The following is a 12,872-nucleotide window of genomic DNA, read 5'->3' on the forward strand; positions in this document are numbered from 1 at the left end:
TATTGGGAATGACATCATATGATGTTTGACCCAGCTTCCTACATATCTGTTAGTAGTAAAGCAACAACAGGACCTTTTGCCAGTGATACAGCAGAAAACTTGAACAGGCAAACAAAGTCTGTTGGGTCTTCCTTACATCAAGTCAGATTATATTTATTTGTGTGTGAGCTCTTCTTAATGTAACTAATTTTTCAGTTTCCTTCATGGCATACACTGGCTGTGACAGCCCAGAGCAAGATGTCACAGGCAGCCGTACCATGATTCGGAGGCACACTGGCATTTACTAACCACCAGGATACCATTAATCATCAAAATTTACCTTTGCAGACTCCCCATATGTCTTTCTATCCTTACCTCCAGCCTTCTGTGCACCTGGATCATTTTCTCAGAACTCCCCTCCATTTTGACATCTCTTCCCTAGTGAACTACTTTAATAATTGTATTTAATAATATTGCTGTTTTTCTGTTTAACTTCCCGTGAAATCGGAGCATCACTTGCAGTCTTCTTTACTCCAGAATTCACCGGCTTGGTGCCTCTTATTATAGAGTTGAACATTCTAAATGTTCTTCTAATACACATCCTTCATGTAACACAGAATCCAATTACTATTACTTAAAGCTTGGTTAGAAGCCATTTGGGATGGGGGGGTGTGGAATGTAAAACCTAGAGAAGTTGGAGTTTTGTTTTGTTTTGGATGTTAAACATAGTGTTTCATCCAAATGATTGTTATGAGGTTTTATGAGAACAGTATTTCCTCAGGAAGTTATTGGGATTGATTTTAGTGTGCTTTTTTTTTTTTTTTTAGGTTTAACAGTTAAAAACCTAGTTGATAAGCAATGTTTAATTTTTTTAGATGCTTTCATTCCCTGCTAGGGCCAGCCTGTGAGGAAGAGGTAAAGGTCAAACGCCACAGGCATCCAAAAAGTAGTGGGTGTGTACACAGTGCTCATCCCAATAACAAGTTGCTGTTGTCATGGCAAAATGGCCTTTCTAACTCTCTTGTGCTTTTAGGTGCTTCTTTGAGCATAACCAAAATGGCAGGCGGCTTAGTAGGCACCATCATTGGTTTGTTTCCGTTTTCCAGAGGAAAGAGATTGAAGCAGAAAGTAGTCAGGAAGGCAGTCCTAAGATCAATGACGTTTCCTTTTCTTTTTCTTTTTAATGTGTATGGCTAATTGTTATAAATAAGCATCTCATTTAACAATCATACACAATTTTGATCCCCCCCTTTTTTCCAAATAAATGATTTTCAAACTCTAATGTCCTAGAATGATCTGGGGTTCAGATGGCCTATTTGCTAAATCTATCAACACTTTCTGGGGTATTCAAAATGCAGAATGCAGGGGCGCCTGGGTGGCTTAGTCGGTTAAGCGTCCGACTTTCGCTTAGGTCATGATCTCACGGTTCGTGGGTTCGAGCCCCGCGTCGGGCTCTGTGCTGACTGCCAGCTCAGAGCCTGGAGCCTGTTTCAGAGTCTGTGGCTCCCTCTCTCTCTGACCCTCCCTACTCATGCTGTCTCTCTCCTAGAAATAAATAAAACATTTAAAAAAATTTAAAAAAAAAACAAAAAAACAAAATGCAGAATGCAGAATTGGCAAAATCCCATATTGGCAGGACTGACCCCCTCCATCTCTCCTGACTGTGGATTCTCTCCATCTATAGCTCTGGTAACTTGTTTCTTCATGCTATCTCTTTTTAGGGTTCTCCTTAGTTTCTTCACCTTTTATCCCAAAATAAAGAGCACTTTGTCTTTCAGCTTATATGCTATCAGTCCCTATAACTCAACTCCATTAATTAGGAAGTCCTTTATATTTTGATTCTCAACAAAGATTTACCAGGTAGGTAATAGAATGAAAAGTAATAAGGGAGAGTGAAGACCATATCCCTGGGTGAAAAGTTGTCATTCTGGTTTAAGCTTTAAATTTGAAAATTTGAAAATTTGAAGTTTAAAAAAATGCAAATAGTAAAGTCAGAATATGATTGCATATAATCAGATTGGACTGAGTTAGGAATCCAATTTTCTTTTAGTCTGACTTCTGTAGTAGACCAGGAATGACTTTTAAAAATTATTTTCAAACCTAAACAATGGATATCATTCTGACCTCAGAAGTCTCTAATTAGGATATATACAGTCTGTGTATGTAAACAAACTCATGTTTAACCAACCTGACATTTGTTAGTTCTCTCATGAGTTTTAATTTAACAATCTTTAAAAAAATTTTTTTTTAATGTTTTATTTCTGAGAGAGAGAGACAGCGCGACCAGGGGAGGGTTAGAGAGAGAGGGAGACACATAATCTGAAACAGGCTCCAGGCTCTTAGCTAGCTGTCAGCACAGAGCCCAACGCAGGGCTTGAACCCACGAATCGCGAGATCATGACCTGAGCCGAAGCTGGGCTTAACCAACTGAGCCACTGAGGCACCCCTTTAATTGACAATCTTGATTACAGTTTAGGCCATTTCACATATTCTTTTCTGTTTCTGCAGAGAATATAATGTGACTTAGCTTAAAAATACACATATTTAAAGGATATAGTTTTGGGTAGCAGCAGTGCTTTCTCAAATAAGTCACTCAATCTTTTGTTATCTGTATCCTCATAATGAATACAATGTGTATCTCAGGATGTTATTTTGAGGATTAAAGGAAGTAAAGTGTATCAAGGTAAACCCTCATAGTTCTGAAGTATTTTGGGAAATTTTGGCTAATTTAGATATTGGTTGCATCTAATGACCATTAAGAAACCTTTCTCAACCTTAGACTAAAATAATATTTTGTAAGTCTGTTATTTTCATAAGTTTTTTTTTTTACCAACCTAATATAATCACATTCTTATAAAGATCTAGCACCTAGGACATTATAATTATGTTTTACTTTTATTCTTCTTTTCTTTCTTTTTTTTTTTTTTTTTTTTTTTTACCATAAAGGATACTTTATTGATAAACCTAAGGGCAGTTTATCTTTCTGGCAGTTACCCTACCAAGTGGTATGGTTGGTTTGATTGTATATTTTTTGCTTCATTTGCTTACTTCTAAGATCCCTCCCAGTTCAGCCTACGCTCCACATCCCTACCATAGGCGCTGATGATACAGGAATATGATGTGGTCTCTACCACCACAGCCCCTCACATAGTAGCCAAATAAAAAAAGTTGGTTTTGGCATCAGAGGACATGCATTTGAGTACCTTGCTACTTCTGAGTGTGGTACTCTTACAAAGATTAACTAAGAAAATGTACATGAAAGAACACTCTGTAAAAACATAATTCTTCCTATGGTTAGGGATTTCTATAAGGAAGAGTATTAACATTTATTATATGTCTAATATAAGCCAGGTGCTCTGCATGCACGATCTACTATAACCCTATGAGGTAGGAGATCTTATTCTTATTTTACAGATAATAACTAGCCTCAAGCCATGTGATTGCAAAGTATTAGAGTGTGATTTGAATCAGATTTATCACTCCCATACCACTTGTCTTCACTGCTGTAGGGGCACACAAGTCAAGCCGTTCTTGGTCCTATCTCTCCACTACCATGGAAAGAGGGAAGGGATAGATGAGACGATGAAGAGAGACACTCTGTGAATGCAGTCAGCAAATAAGGGGCTATCTGAGAAAATACTGTTACTGACTTGACAGGGCATGTGTCTGCCACCATCTATGTGACAAAATTGAAAAGGCTGGAGAAGCCACAGCATTATGAGGGTTTGAGGGAGTGGAGGATGAAAGTTGTACCCCACATCTGCTACTGCAAACTTGAAATGTGGCTCAGCCACCAGTCTATTTTTCTACTTCCTTTTGCCTCTGTCAAACAAGTGTGATTGATTATATTTTTAAATAAATAGTATAACAAATTTTAATCTTATTATAATGTTATTATGATTATATAATTTTTAAGCCTCAGGGAGAGGTGAAGCCAGAAAGCTCTCAGTTCATACTTACTGAAATTTTCCAGTGTTTTTCCACTTGAACATAAATGAAGTCAAAGTTTTCACCTGGCCTAGAATCTTCAGGTGACATCAGGTCATTAGTTGTGAACTGTTTCCTTCTGTGTCAGTGAAGGAAGCCTTGCTTATTGACCCTATTAGAATTTGACAAAACAATGGAGTACCTCTCAAAGGGAAAGTGGGAGCCGAACTACTTTTGTTCTTGGTGAGGGGCGATTATCAAATTGAGGTATGATGAGAAATGAATTTTCAAATATAAATTACAGGAAAAGATTTTCATTATTATACCTCAAGTTTGGCTTATAGAATTTTAGGACTATTTAAATTATCAGAACCACTTTTGCCTGCCTGCTTATCTGCTGTTGATAGAGGGTCTTTAAATACATTTGTAAAATTTCAGAATGATTGACGGTCTGAAAATGTTGAATTGAAGGCCATTTGATCTAATATTATACATATTGTCAGCGACCATGTCTTTTTACAGGATTTGCCATAAGTAATTATTTCTACCTTATATCAGCATTATTAAGCCTAGCGCTATGGATATCTAGTGAATAAAACTGGCAAAAAGTACTGGAAGTTATTAAATTTATTGAACATAATTCCCTAATTCGTCCCTCAAAACAAACCAAACAGCAGCAAATATCAGCCTTCTTCACATGGAAGTAAATAAGATTTTCCTTCCAAATTTTCAAATTTAAACATCTAAACTGTATTTGAGTCTAAACTTTGTGACAAAAGCCAAATAAGCATGGGAAGTGATGGAAAATGTCCGGGAAATTATACCATAGCCTAATGTTTTGCTGCTTTTCATTTTGGCAATTCATACTTAAAAGTATTACAACAATGTGGAAGAAAAGTCAATTACGTTTAGAGAGATTCAAGTTTTTCTAGTTGGTGCTTAACGTAGCAGAGTGGTACATTGAAATGGTGTGTATTTCATGGTGAAACATGGGACCCATGTTTTTTTAAATTTAAGTATAGGTCATTTAAGGTCATTACAGAGCTTTAAAATATCAGGAAGATTAAAAGGGGAAAAGGCTAGCATATCTGGTTCATGAATTTTGGTTATGAACATGTTATATTCAAGAACCATGTTTAAGTCCCTGTTCTTTTAGGAGAACTTGTTGAAACACAACTTAGATGGAATTATTATTATTTTTTAATGATTACACTTAAGCACCTGATGATCTAATGAAGACAATTTCTTAATGTGTCAAAGTGGGTTCTTTGTATCTTGTTTGAATCTTTTGTTGCCTTAAACTAATCTGCTTTAGGGTTCTCAAATCCAGGCATTTTACAATGCAGACTCTAGCAATGGCATTCATTTGGAATGCTGCCTTTTGTTTACTAGCTTTCCCAGACCCTCACTGCTTCCTTTGGTCATCTGGTGTCTTCACTAATGTGATTGGTACTCCTAGGCTCTGCAGGTAGCCATGAGCCTTTATAAGTGGGATTTACAATGAGACTCACCACCCTGGCTGCTAATGAAGGGAACCACGGGGATTTTGTTTTGTTTTTTTTCTGTCTTCCAGAAGAGTGAAGGAAAACTGAGTTCTGAGTTTGCTAATTGTCTTTATTTTCCATTTACTTTAATTTTTACAATTGATTTACTAACTTTGATGCAAAAATACAAATATTTTTAAATCTTAATGGGCAATTAAATGTTTCACCTGCCAGCCCTTCATGCTAATCACTGGAATTGTTTATTATTGAACCTGGAAAGAACAAAGTGGGATCTCTGTTTAAACTCAACCAACTGGCATTTCACCTTCATCTGTTTTTGTCTTTCAGGAGATTTTTGACCAATTTGGTTGTTTAAAGAAAAAAAAGCATATGACTGGAAGCCTTGGTTTCTACTACCAGCCTTGCCATTTAGTGCATCTATAACCTTGAGTAAGTCACTTCCACTCTTTGATTTCTAATCCGAAAAAAAGGAAAGTGTTACCCAAGGTACACATGAGACCTGAGATGGTGTTTCATATTCTAGCCTTCTTGTCTTTTTACTAGCAAAGTGAATGACAGTGCCCTTTTGTTTGATTTTTTGGATAAATCTACCATTGAAAAACATCTTGCATCTGTTAAATGTTTTAACCAGCAGTCAAAGCAATAATTAAATATAAAATGCAAGTGTCTTCATTTTAGAGGCAATGTGCTCTGTGAAGATTAAAGGAAGTTCATTGTAGTCCAGCTTTATAGAGATAGGGATTTGTTTGCCATTTTCTAGTTGTAAAACATGGCACTCGTGTTGTTTTTTTTAAGTATAGTTGACATATAATATTAGTTTCAGGTGTACAACATAGTGATTTGACCATTACATATATTATGAAATGCTCAACATGATAAGTGTAGTTACCATGTGTTATCATACAAAGTTCTTGTAATATTATTGACTATATTCCCTATGCTGTACTATTCAGCCCTTTAGCTTATTTATTTTATAGTAGGAAGTTTGTATCTCTTAATCCCCTTCACCTATTTTGCCCCCCCCACCTCCCCTCTGGCAACCACCAGATTGTTCTCTGTATTTATGAGNTCTACTTGTTTTTTGGTGCTGGCCACTTCTTTCCTAATCTTTGGATTTTAGAATGAAAAGGGACATCTGCAATCATCAGGTCCAATCCTCTGAGTTTTATTAACATGGATTCAGCAGACCCAGAAATGCTGAGTAGCTCCATCCATGGTCAAAGAGCCTAGAGAGCTGCCTGTAGGGTCCAAACTCCAAAGACAAAATGTTATGTACCTGGTGGAAGTGTCTTAANAAAACTTAAAAAAATCACTGCTTGATAGAATGAGGTAGTTGGTTAGTTTCCACATTGCAGCTTCCAGATTAAAGTCAATCCAATCCCGCAAATATTTAACAAAATACTATGTATAAGGCATTGAACTACAGTGATGCTGCTATAGAACTGTGCACAATCCCTCCCCTCAGAGACTTTGCAGCCTAACATGGAGATAAAACAAATACATAATAGGGAATAAAAAAACACAGATTTCAAAAGGTGAAGAACTTTGGAGTTCTCAAAGCCTCGAAGAACTTTGAGGATTTCAAAGTCCAAAGGGGATGTGGACTGAAATGGAACCTGATAGGTTAAGTGTTCATTAGCAGATCAAAGGTAAAATCAGGGTGCTCTGGGAATTCACAGGCAGGGTCTTGAATCAGAGTGAGAGAAAAGAAAGGAACTAGTAAAATAATAAAATTTTGGCAAGTTTTCCTATTCTTTTTTTTTTGTGAAATTAAATTTTATTTTTTATTTATTTTATTTGTGAGGATGCTGATTATTATTATTATTTTTTTTACAAATAGTTTATTGTCAAATTAGTTTCCACATAACACTCAGTTGTCATNTTTTCCTATTCTTAAGTTGGTTTTTTGCTGCTGGAGAAAATCCCTCAATGATGCAGATGGATATCAACTATAAATTAATTCTCTCTAATCCTAAATACAACTTAATTGTATCTTGAGTTGAGTACCCTTGGTGAATTCCTCTCTTTTTTTCTCTAATCAATTATTTTCAATCTACTCCAGTCTCTTTAAGCCTGTACCCAAGTACTCTTTTCTCAGCAGGCTGCTCCTCTTACTTCTAGGAGCCCCTAAAGAGTGCCTGTAATTGTGTTGATTTAGGAGCCCCTAAAGAGTGCCTGTAATTGTGTTGATTTAGCTGACCTCTAAGTACTAGTGATGCAGAGGGCTTTGTCTCCAACCCTGCTTCCCTCCAAACTTTTGACTTGTCTACCACATCATTACTGGGTATCTCAACTTGGATGTTTCAGAGCAGTCTCAAAATCAATATATATTTAAGACCTGAATATGTCTATCACCTTCCATGCAAAGCCTCATCTTCTTCCTCCAAGTGACCTCAATCCGAGGAGGTACCACCATTCTCCCCGATTTGTACTTTAGAAACATGCAAATGCAGAAAGAATGTCCAGTTAGGAGGCTGCAGTGATCCAAACCACCATACTTCTTGTTAGAGCATTTAATATATTACACGTAATTGCATGAGAAAAAGCATAGTCAACTGATTAAAAACATGGCTTTAGGTGGCACATGGCTGGCTCAGTCACTGTCATGTGACTCTTGTCATGTGTCTCTTGATCTTGGGGTTGTGAGTTCAAGCCCCACATTATGTGCAGAGCCTACAAAACAAAACAAAACCATGCCTTAAAGTACGGTGGATCTGCATGTGATTCCTGGCACTACCACTTACCAGCTAGCCATATGAGCTTGAGCAAATTATTAAACTTTCTAAGACTGGGTTACCTCATCTGAAAAATGGGAACATAGTAATACTTACATTACAGGGTATTTGGAGGGTTAAATAAGTTATCACATATGAAGCTTTCAGCAATGGTATTCCTGTCTAAGATCTGGGAGAGCAAAGACCATTTCTGTCTTGTTCACCATTGTATCTGCAGGACCTGGAACAGAGACGGCACTCAAAATATATCTACTGAATGAATATATGAGGTAGTGGCATGCCTGAAGTGAGGTACTAACAGTGAGGATGGAGAAAAGCAATGTAAGATAGAGACCTGGGCTTCACCCTGAATCATTTGCCCATGCTGTTGGTCACCAATTCCTACTGATTTAATTCCCAAATATTTCTCAGGTCTCTCCATCCCTCTGTAACCCTTGCATAACTGCACCCATACAGGCATCATGATCTCGCACCAGGACTAGTAGTAGAAGTTTCTAAGCACTGTCCCTACATCCTGTTTTGCTTCTACATGAGCCCCTTCCAGACTGCCACAAGAAGAATCTATTCAAAGCTGAAATATGAACATGTCATTTCTTAGTTTAACATCCTTTCATGTGGCTACTTTTTATCCATAGGATCCAGTTTCAGCTCCTCACAACTTGGGTCTATATTTTCATCTTCCTTTCCTGCTGTTCCCTCTCACATTTGATAGTCTAGCAATTGCAGACTGGTCTTGTTTTCAGAACATCTGTGCTATTTCATGTCTTCATGCTTGTGAGAGGTACTAGCTTCTTCTTTGAACTCCCTTCTCTCCTGTATCAGTTAGGAGTACATTTGTTTGCATATGACAGGAAATATTAAATATCAAATTGGAAGTTTATTTCTTTTTCTCATAAAGTTTGGAGGTAATTGTCTATGGCTTGTAAAGCACCTCTGTTATGATCAGGGACCCAGGATCCTGCCCTGTTTCTGCCATTAATGCGTATCTTTCATCTGTTCCTCTCTTTCTCTACCCCTCCAGGACCTTACTCCATTAATCATCTCTCTTTGGTATCACCACCTCTCCATTTCCTTGGAGGGAAGAAAGTCATTCTGTGAACATGTATCATTCTAATATCTTTCCTGCCATCCTACCTTTCCAATAGCTACCAATGGATTTCCATCGTGTTCACCACACTTCTTGAAAGACTAATTGCTACATGGCACATTTTCATTCTTGATCCTATTTGGCCTTCCTTATCTGTTGAAATTGTTCCCATTTCTCCAAACTCTCTTGTCCTTTGGTTTTCAAAACCCTGCAGGGTCCTGGTTTCCTTCCTGCTTCTCCTACTGCTCTTTGTGCAAAGAGGTTTTCCTCTTCCTTTGGCTGACTCTCAAATGACAGTGTTTCTCAGACTTCCCTCCTTGACCCTTACTCCATATACTTTCTCTACAGCAGCAGTCCCTAAATAATCTCCCCAGTACAGACAATAGTTGTCTGTCTCCAGGGTCTGTTTGTTGAGTTCCTATTCCTGAGCTTGAGTCCTGAATTTCTAACTCTCTATCTAAAGGACAGCCCTGATTATGTACAGTCCCCATTAACTCCTCCTAGATTCTTCAGAAACCTTTCATCTGGTCTCAAACTTTCACATTATTGCCAGAGTTATCTTCTATTTTTTAAAAATCTAATTATGTTAATTTTTTTTGGAAAGCTTCCATTGGTTCTCTCCTGCTTCTGGGACAAAATTCAAATTCCTAATTTGGCATATAAGTTCCTTTACAGTCTGCCTCCAACCTACTTTTTGTTTGTTTCCACTGCATTTATTACTTAAACAAAAAATCTTCAAAAGAAAATAACTTATTCTCACTTCTCCAATGGCTGTCATCCCTGCCTCTTGCCCACACAACTCCTGACCCCTTTCCTCAGGGCCAGTCCAAACCTGAACCTGTTCACTGCCATTTTCACAGAAAACAGCCAGTGCCAGGGATGTGGGGGGAGAAGGTGGGAAGAGGGAACCTCCAGGTTCCACACAGAGGTGGGCCAGGTGGAGATTCACAGAATTCAAACAGAAGGGCTGGTGGCCTCACAATGATGTAATCTAACTAAAGTAGGCTAGAAAGGATATGACATACCCTATCAGAGGCTTTAAAGGGCATCTCATGGGCTTGTGTCAAACCCAGAAAAACTGACACCAGGAGAAGAATGTGGAGGACCAGGGAGGCAGTCTTGCAGAAAGTTTCCCAATTCTCCTGTGTTGAGAGGTACAGAAAATCTAGAGGGCACCATTTTGGCAGAAAAGCTTACTCTAGTATTAGGAGGTCACCAAAGTGCCACAGACACTAAGAAAGGCTACAAGGAGATGCAGTTTCACAAAGCACAGTGATGACAGACCAGAGCGGTGGGGTTCATGCTACTGATGCAGAAACTACAAAATCTGGAAAGTAGGGAGAGTGGCCTTTCAGGGAGCAGTGCTATATGAGTCATCCAGAATTGACCCCAGGTTAGACAGCCTGGTTAGTTTCACAGAACAGCTGGCAGCATTCGGGGTCTGAGGGGGGATCACGTAAAAAGGACTTAAGAGGTACCTGGGTGGCTCAGTCATTTATGCCTCTGGCTCCTAGTTTCAGCTCAGGTCATGATCTCACGAATCTGAGATTGAGCCCTGCATCAGTCTCTGTGCTGACAGCACAGAGCCTGCTTGGGATTCTCTCTCTCTCCTTCTCTCTCTGCCCCTCCTTTGTTCTCTCTCCTTCTCTCTCTCAAAATAAATAAACATTAAAAAAAAAAAAGGACTTAAAACAAGCAGCTAGAAGAAAAGAATGGTAGAAAAGTGCTCCATGGCTCTCAGGAATCAAGGGCAGTACTGGGGGCTGGGAGGACTCATGCACAAGAAACAACACCAAAGAGGTTTCCTGTTCAACGGTCAGTTAGTTGTTGAGGGGGAAGAAGATCCAGGAGGCATGTGATGGGAACAAAGTTGGGGTCCTACAGATGAGTTTCTGGAGGCTGGAGCAGAAGAAGGAGTGCACACTGTAGACCAGTGATAGAATATAATTCTGGACCCGACATGGGGGAGATGGCAGATGGGGGTGGGTGTCATTGATAGAGTGGTGAGTGGAACAGCCTCATAGTAGCCATCACAGGGCCACAGGGAAATATATGGCCCCTAGATCACAGAGGGCTCCTTCAAGCCTGGAAGGAAGTCAGTCTCTCAGAGAGGTCTGTTGACACCTGGATGGTAAAAGGCACAGTGGTCTTCATATTGACGGTGACTTTTTGGCAAAGTGTCAGCAGACAGGAAGGTCAGATTTATCTTCTATAACCTGAAGTCTATCCTTGGATGGGTAGATATTCTTGATAAAGATCAACTTTTGAGCCGTTAAGGAATTCTGTGCTCTTTGGGAAAGCCTCCCCTGGAAGGACCTTTAAGGCCTCATCCAGGAAAAGGATATTCAGCTTTGGCCTCCATCATCCACCATGACCAATGGGCCATACTTGATTCTTCGGCCTCCCCAGGGTGAGCCTCTGCCCTGGGAAGGAGGTCGGAGACTCAACCGTGGTAGAATCATTGGTCCCCTTGGTTCTGGAGGACCTCTGTGAAGAGAGTCTCCATTCTTTTTTGCCTGGCTCCTTTCTCTCAACATTGTATTTATGAGATTCATCCAGGCTGCCTGTAGCAGGATTGGTTTTCATTTCAGCGTAGTATCTCAATGCATGCACACACAGCAACTTATTTTTCCATTCTACTGATGGTGGACATGCAAGTGGATTCCAATTTGGGCTGATTCCAGTTGGGGCTCACTTAGGGTCACCACACTTTCCACTGGCCATAGAGAGAGGACGTAGAAGGCTAGGTAGTCTTCCTTATCTCCAGTCTCTTCCTGCTCTGGCAGTGGGGGCTGCTGCAGTAGTGGCGACTGCTTCTGATTCTGCTTTCGTTTTGGCATCGTGGTTGTAGCAATGGCTTCAGCAGAATGTGGAGGACAGTGAGTCCTGAACCTACTATTTTTTTAATTCTCTTCTCTTGCCACGCAACCTCTTCCCCAACCATGAACCTTCAGTATTTCTAAAATACATCATGGTTTTAACATTCTGTTTTATGAGTCTCTGAGGCCCTCTCAATTCTGTTTGATGATTTCTTTAAAGCCACTCAAATGTCATCTCTTCTTTGATATTTTCTTCATTTCTTCAGACATAATCGCTACATTTTCTGTAGTGATTTTTTTAGTACTTTGCTCCTGCTTCTGGTGAACATTTACACATTTACGTATCTGTCTTCACCTCTAGGTTGGGATCTCTTTGAGATTGGGGATTGCCTTTATCCTCCTTCCTAGCATAGTTCACAGTACTTTCTAGGTGAAAAAGTGAAAATAATGAAACCAGGAAATAGGAATAGCTTTTACTCTAATGCTCATGAGTTTTGTTTTGGACATATTGAGTTTGGGTGGAGATCAGCAACTCAGAAAACATATTATGGCCAATGATGTAGATATAGGAGTTACCAGCAAAGCTAATTGGCTTTCATGTTTTTCAACTATGGACTAAAGAAAGGTAGAAAGTTTATAGAAGGTGGAGAAAGGGTTAGGAGTTAGAATCTGGGGTATGAGGGAGAAAATCCATAGACGTCCTTGTTGGAAAAAAGAAACAACCCATAGTTGACACTTTTGCCTGTGGTCCTCTCCCGTCTACCAGAAGTATGCACCCCTTCCACTAATTTAAAGTCCAGAATCAAGAAATACATGGATC

At 39.2% G+C, this 12,872-nt stretch overlaps 1 protein-coding gene and 1 pseudogene across 1 annotated transcript in view; one reads left to right on the forward strand and one right to left on the reverse strand.

Annotated features, from left to right (window-relative positions):
- GREB1L (GREB1 like retinoic acid receptor coactivator) overlaps positions 1-12,872 on the forward strand; it is a 282,191-nt gene that overhangs the window by 96,452 nt on the left and 172,867 nt on the right. The window contains exon 3 of the mRNA XM_077778190.1: positions 5,739-5,840. The gene's annotated coding sequence lies outside the window, so the exon portion shown is untranslated. The remainder of the gene's footprint in view (positions 1-5,738; positions 5,841-12,872) is intronic.
- Positions 11,338-12,103, reverse strand: LOC144243218 (proline-rich protein 3 pseudogene; annotated as a pseudogene).

Source organism: Crocuta crocuta, unplaced genomic scaffold (genome assembly GCF_008692635.1).
Source record: "Crocuta crocuta isolate KB4526 unplaced genomic scaffold, BGI_CrCroc_1.0 scaffold26, whole genome shotgun sequence".
Taxonomy (NCBI): domain Eukaryota; kingdom Metazoa; phylum Chordata; class Mammalia; order Carnivora; family Hyaenidae; genus Crocuta; species Crocuta crocuta.